General features: G+C 34.7%; 1 long non-coding RNA gene across 2 annotated transcripts; it reads right to left on the reverse strand.

Moving 5' to 3' along the window:
- Window positions 1-5,455: 5,455 nt before the first annotated feature.
- On the reverse strand, window positions 5,456-6,714 carry LOC117328140. Of its 2 annotated transcripts, none has more exons than XR_004532873.1 (2): window positions 6,699-6,714; window positions 5,456-5,705 (listed from the first exon to the last, which is right to left on the reverse strand). It is a non-coding gene; the product is annotated as an uncharacterized LOC117328140 (long non-coding RNA). The 2 variants fall into 2 exon arrangements; XR_004532874.1 differs by lacking the exon at window positions 6,699-6,714 and adding an exon at window positions 6,574-6,594.
- Between the last annotated feature and the right edge of the window lie 1,137 nt (window positions 6,715-7,851).

The following is a 7,851-nucleotide window of genomic DNA, read 5'->3' on the forward strand; positions in this document are numbered from 1 at the left end:
TAATATCAACTTTTTATTTTCACAGTTGCAACACTTTACAATTTCGTATGCTTCAATCCTATTCAAGACACAAAAAGTGAGTATTTTCAATTTCCCACCATATTTTTTACTATTTCATTTAATATTTGTGTACAGCTTCAATTAACAATCGTTTTGATATATAAAATGTGTATGTTATACAATCATGCAACAAATTATCATTTTTTAAAACTTTCAATGTTACAACACTACCTATTACCCTTAACTGTGATAAATCAGGGTTTTAGAGACTGATAGTAATCAATTTTTGTGGGATATTTCATGCATTAGATTGTTTTTGGTAGCTTTTGAAGGGTGTTCTGTAAAATTGAAGTCACACAGACTGACAATGAGTGAAGATAGGTCGCTGGATCTGGGTAACCTTGACGGGATAATGGCTGCGTTAGCGGACGTGTTAGCGAAGACAGGTCACATTCAGGTGGCTCAACAGATACAAAACACAGGTAAACCACGTACATATGCAGACGTATCAGCGAGTCAATACATGCCTCCGGGTGCGCGTCATACCGGCGAGGCGCAGACCGTGACGAATAGTGTCACGGGCATCAATGAGGACACACCAAATTATGCGCCGGGATATGATGATACTAAGCCGGTGTTTTTGAAAGAGCAGGAAGTTTTCGGATACAGTAACAGTTTAGAAAATAAACAATATTAATCATGCTGAATTATTCATGAGCTTAGGTGAGGTTATATCTACTGACCACTTAAATGGATTACAGCGTACAGGTAGCGCGTGGTGGATCTATCCGGACAATGCTAGTGACCGTCTAACGCTACTCACTTGCGGTACCCGTGTCAGAGGTAAACATGTCACTCTTCTATCCGAAAACCCCAAAACACAAAAACATGACCCCGAAACATCCACAAGGATAAAGGTATTCAATATACCACTATCAGCTTATGATGGTATAATTAAAGGGACTAAATGGCTAGATTCCCACTTAAATAATATATAAAAAAGGGTATACGATTTAAAATGATGTAAAAAGTTAAGCACTTTATGTTAATTATACATTTCAAAAGTGTCCATAACAATTTGTTAAAATTTAATGAAAAAAATAAAATAAATTTGACTAACCTAGTAGTTATTTCATATTATTATTTTTCGATGTGTGTAAACAAATACCTCTGCGTACCTTTGCGCATGCGCGATGCGGGAAATTGGAAACATCATAACAAAAATGGCGAACACCCGATCTAAGTGGAAGGGTCCTGAATCAGTTTTAACCGAGAGCACGAAGAAACGAATAATCGAGAACGTGATTTTAACTTCACAAAGACGAACACGTATCTTAGAGACAGAGCAAGCAGATGGCATCAGTTAAAAAAGACCGAAGGGATTAAAACAGATTTTAACTTTGGCCAAGCTAATGCCTTGAACAGGTTAGCTGACAGCACTGGACTTCGATGTTTCGTAGATCAACTGTCGTGTACGCCCAGATGATGACTTGATAGTACTTGATGATACATAATTATCATAAATGGTAACAACTGATATCGAGATTAAGCTTAAGAAAGGTCACGTAGTGTTAACACGGCATGAATCGCTTGGTATTGGCCTCAACATGTCCTAAATGGGCATACAAATCAAAGGGGGCGCCCAAGAGGGAATTTTGTCATTTGTCAAATTAATCGTATTATACCAGAAAGTAAACTTGATGACTTTATGCTTTTGTTAGACTGCCTGTATATTACACATTAAGTTTACATTGTGTTATTAATATTCCGTTGTACAGTTTTGAAAGCAAGTCTGAGATCTAGAGCGTACGTAGATCTGATCATAAAGAAACGGAAGCCAATGAAGATGACCACAGGCGACATGGAGTACATGCAGCCACTACGGACGACACTATTACTAGTCGCACTTAGGTATTTTCCATAGTTAATTAATTACTAATCCTTGAGGCCATTAATTAACAAATATTTATATAAATCATTAGCATTTGGATGCGAAGGAAGAACATTATTTATTTATTGAGTCGTATAATTAAAAAGTCGTGGAATAGTTTCTGTCGATGCTAATTAACATTCAAAATTCTCATAATTATACAACATCAGTCATGTATCACTGTGAACTGTTATTACGTTATGATTTGCATATTGATATACAAAAAAAATGTAGATATATATATACGTATATAGGCGTCAAGTTTGATTACATGTTTTGGTCTATAGTATATGACACATATTGTATATAATCAGTTTGAAAACATAACCAATTCCTATACATGTATTGGTTTGTAATCAGATACCACCAACCGATCAATTTTCGATAACAATTTTTTTTTCTAATTAAAATGAATGGATTTGAAATATTGTTTTTGTTTAGCAGCTACCAATAATGGATTTTTTTTGTAATTAATAATTTGAATCAGAATAAGTGAACCAATCAGTTTTGACCACTATAATTCATGCATGAGCTGCATGCATGTGTAGCGGGACTGGACTGAGTCGATCATCAGTGACCACGTAGCTCAATAGTTGGTAGAGCATCCGGCTGGTGTTCGGAGGCCCGGGTTGGAACCCCGGTCTGGCCGCTTACGCTACATTATCTCCTGATCTCCTGTTACACATGTATCCTCTACTTTTAACACTTGTTGAAAATTGCTGAATTCTTAGTGTATTTGGTAAGATATTGTGCAATTGGAGATTGAAAAACTTCTGGAGTATCAATTTCGTGAATTTAGTATTTTTTTTTTTTTTTTTTTGCATTATATATTGATAGTGATTGATTCACCAAATTAATGCAATAACACCATAATTAGTTTAGTTATTTCCCATGGTGTTTTCGGACCTAATGGCCATCTTCTTACGCTTCATTTATTTGACGTCTTGGATACCACATTATGATGTCACATATATACAATATCATGCCTTAAGATAGTCATTAGGCCCGAAAACGTAAGCGAAACACAACATATGTTGTGTTGAATTTACATTTTTCAACTATTGATACTGGTATACATATTTAAGACCCAGCAGAAGCCTTGATTGTGTGTAGAGGCTAATTAAGCTTGAATGTGAGTTGAGAAAATGTTGACAGGCGAATTATTTGATGAAAAATCAGCCAAATATCGTGAAGAGCCATCTTTGCATGATAAATAATGACTGCTATGTTTCAATATAAGGCATGATTATAATATTGCCAATTTTGCACATTTTGTTGGTTTGTGTAACTGGAAATTACATTGATTTTGTGTAAGAAAATATCTTTTCTTCTTCTTATAGATATCACAGGATTTATAACACAAAAGTTCTTGGAGGACAAAAAGTGCCGTACAAGGTGGAAAGGACATGCTCCTAGCCCATGCTCCTCCACCATCTACTGCCCAAATGGTAGAGGAGAAGAAATCCCAATTAAGATGAATGGGAATAATTGACATTTTGAGACTAATCACGTTCCAGAGACTATTACTTTTGAATATCTGTCCTTACGTTTAGTAGCTGACCTGGTCCGAAGGACCAAGGTGAGTATGCCATACTGAGGCGTCCGGCATTCGTCTGTCAACATTGTGAACACAATATTTGAATAACTTGAGTAAATGTCAGAATATACCAAATTTGATAAAACTTTATAAGCAGCCATATATCGACAAGATCTCAGACAACTTCAAAAATAGAAATTATTGGACAGTAGTTTTTGACAGTAGTTTGCAGAGTTATTGCCCTTTGTAATGGTCTTATTATAATTAACATTTTTTTAGTTCACTGGTCAGAATGGAAACTCTTTTAGAAATTCTACTAGTCCTGAACAATTAAATGGATTTGATGAAATTTGGTCAGGAGAATTATGTGGCAATGTTATATGTTGCATAAATGAAGCGTCACCATCATCTGAGTGGCACCTTTCGGGGCAAAATAAGAGAATTACCTGGTATAGCAAAACAAAAAAGGATTTAACTCTTCTTTTTTTTCAAGAATTACATTTAGTCCACTTGTAGTTTGAACCATTGTTGGCAGAGGTAGTTCAAAAGTAGAAAAATGTTTGAAATGTAACTTAAATTTGAGTATTATGTCATCATTACTGAATTATCCAGGTTAGCGATGCAGGCCCTTTGGGCCTTTAGTTTATTGGTATAATGTTACTATAATAGCTTAGCTGTTATCCATTCCATTAATGTCATATGATAATCAGTGCAGCCTTAATTTCAAAATTTATATAATCTCAAGAGACAAACAACATTGTCTGGTCCGAAATTTAAATGCTTAGTCAAAAATGATTATTCATAGCTGTACATGTGTGCACTATTGAAATATTCATGTTAACACTCACAAGTAATTTATAAACTCTCAAAATTCATTGATGTCAACACCCACTAGTGCTCAATAGTCTTTAATGTCAACACACACTAGTACTCAATAGTCATGGATGACAACACTCACTAGTGGTAGTACTCAATAGTCATTTATGTCAACACTCACTAATACTCATGTCATATATGTCAACACTCACTAATACTCAATAGTCATGGATGACAACACTCACTAGTACTCATTAGTAACGTATGTCAACACTCCATAATACTCAAGTCATGTATGTCAACACTCCATAATACTCAATAGTCATTGATGTCAACACTCAATTATCACTGATGCCAACAATTGTCATTGATGTTAAGTCACTAGTCATGGCAGTCAACTTTCTCTAGTCATTGATGCCAATGCTTACATCTGAGCAAGACAATAAATACAATGTGGTAAATTCTTTATTTGCATGTTTGACTTTTCTCAGTGTTTTCTATATCGAAACTATTTGTGAGACAAATTGTACTGTGCTTTTACTGTTTAGTGTATTATCAACATCATAAGTCACTGTTCTGTTGATATTCTGATAAATTAGGGTTGGATCTTTAGGTCACCTGAGATGAAGTATGAAGTGACCTATTCTAACTGACTTTTGTCCGTCGTCTTCGTTGTTTGTCTTTAAACAATTTGTCAGTAAGCTTTCATGGTCAAAAGGTCAACCAAAACTGTGGATTACATAGTCCAAACCTCCAGGGACCTGAGGGGCAGGGTCAAAAAGGGTCAAATTGACTAAAATTTGAAAGATCTTCTCAGCTCGCAGATATGGTAGAATCATATACTGGTGTCTTTAACAAAAATTGTGAATTTCATAACCCTGATGGGGGACTAAATTTATAGGGAAATCACAATTTTGATCAGCATTTGTTTGATTTCTATTGAAATTCATTCTAACTTCATTAACATTATCAGCATGGGATGACAGCTTGATCGCATGCACATGTTGGCCCTGACTGACCTTCTGGGCGAGGCTAAAAAGGGTCAATTAAATTGAATATTTCAAAACTCAGGTGACCATTAAGGCCAATTGGCCTCTTGTTTTACATAAGCCAGTATCAGTGAAAACTGATGCATATGAAATATGGTACATAAAACAAAAGGTTTCCATGAATTCAATGATGTAATGTAATTTATTTTGATTTTATATCAAACCTTTTCACTGCACAGGTGTCAAAACAACTTCCTTGAAATAAGATAATTCAGCTTATGTGTATGGGCAAACAGACAAAGTGATTACCAATAAAATGCTTAAATTTTCACGATTTCTATATTTTCTTTACTCCTGTCACCTTGACCTCTACCCATATATAATTAGACTGCATGCTCTGCTGACTTGCCAATCAAGATGATATTGAGGTTGACTGAAATACAAGAACATGTAACATATAAATGAACATAATTGTACATGTAGGTAAAATTCCTCAATCCATGACTGTCATTGAGACTGTCAGCTAATCATTGAATTATTAAAACAGTATGGACATCAGTATTGTGAATTAAATATCTCATTTATATCGATGATAAATTGATATAAATGAGATAATACATTATTGATATAAATGAGATAATCAACAATACTCATATCCATCTTTTACCATGTATCAGTGTTATCCATTTCTTAACGTACATATTTAATTATATAATTCATTAAATAACGTACAAGGCTTTCAACAACATTTTAACTATATCCATTAAACAGAAGCAAAGTTAAGTGCAAAAACTACTAACTCAATGAAGGTTCCGATTTTTAATTAGGATGTCAATCTGAAAGGCCGAGGGATTCAAACAGTCGAATAAATTACAATTTCTGTGTAAAACTGAATTATTTTTTCTTATATCTAGACCTACAGTTTGTGTATTGCTCTCAGTGCAATCAATTTACAATGTAGATCTCCATTAATCAGATTTAAATCGAATTCACTTTTGGATAGGCCTATCACGTTAGTGATCGGCATTTTTTTTTGTATGTTACAACAGAGACATATATGTCTGGTTACAACTGTATAGCTGTTACGTCGTCACAGCACTTACGGTCATACAAAATAGCAATTCCAATTTGAGTTTACACTTCGATTTCTTACATTGGGACGATATTGAATTGAATGAACACTTCAAAGATGAATAATAATAATATTTTCCTACATCACAATAAACGAAACGAAGTCCCCTTTGGAGGCCCCATTGCCGAATGTCAAAATTTTACATGCTACTTCTGAGGGTTATACGTACTTTTATCTGTTTGAGCTCTCATTCAACAATAGTGAATAACGATCGGTACTCCTCGAGACCGTATAAACCATCCGATTGCAAAGTAATCACGTTCTACATCCACGTGACAAAATGTTTACACTTACCTCGATTCCATTTTCGCCGGGTGAAAGCGAGGATACTGAAATCATGTGACGCACTCGGCTCTCTCCGATGTAAACAACAAATGTTGTTCAGCGATAATTCGAAGTTGATAAACATTGCCAATATTTCACAAAAAGTGTCATAATTTTGTAAACAATTTAATTTCAAGTATCACAACACTTTCCGGAAATCAAATGCATGTAGAAATTATTGAAATCTAACCATTTAGTCCCTTTAAAGAACCCTTGAACAAAATGATTGTGAAGTCCTTGACATGTACAGGGAGAAACTTAGAATAAACAACAAGCTCACAAACTACGACAATGGCGACAGAATAGTGTTTGTCAAAAAACTCAAACATGATTTACCAAAATCCATGACGATGGGACGTTATTTCGGGAATAGCTGGTACTATGGCCAGCGAAGAGGTACAAATAAAAAATGCACGAAATGCCTGGAAGTAGGCCATACCATTGCTGTTTGTGAGAAAGAGTGGAAATGTTTGAGTTGTGGGGAACAGGGGCATAAAAAATCAGATTGTCCAATCACTGTTGTAGAACAAAAGTCAGAAGAAGAGACACAAAGCGAGGAAGAAGAGGAAACAACGGAACAACCAATAAATACAGACACAGAACAGACAGAAGAAAAACGTAAAAAAGAAAAGGCAAAGCAAAAAGAAAAGAAAAATGAAGGAAAGACAGAAACAGTACAATTAAACACACTCCAAAAGTATATGAAACCACGCAGTTTTGGTACTCCTGCTTCTCAACGTGGACGAAGTCATTCTAAAAGCAGAACGCCTCCGTCGCCAGCTAAAAGTGAAAATAAGAAGAGACACACTATACACAAGACATAATAGAACAAATAAATGATGAAGTAAAAGATTTTGCAAAATATTTACATAATAATGGAGAAAATAAAAGTAGAGGAGTATCATGCTTATTTAAAATAACATTACATGCAGAACTAAACGATATATACAGAAATGCCAATGGTAGATTTATTATGATGAATGTACAAATTGATAATGATATATACACAATTGGTAATATGTATGCTCCCAACATACAAACGCAAAGAAACGCTTTCCTTAAAGATATCTTTAAAAAAATAAAATCCAGAGCTGAGGGGACTATTATTATTGGGGGTGACTTT

The sequence above is a fragment of the Pecten maximus genome, chromosome 5 (assembly GCF_902652985.1).
Source record: "Pecten maximus chromosome 5, xPecMax1.1, whole genome shotgun sequence".
NCBI lineage: Eukaryota > Metazoa > Mollusca > Bivalvia > Pectinida > Pectinidae > Pecten > Pecten maximus.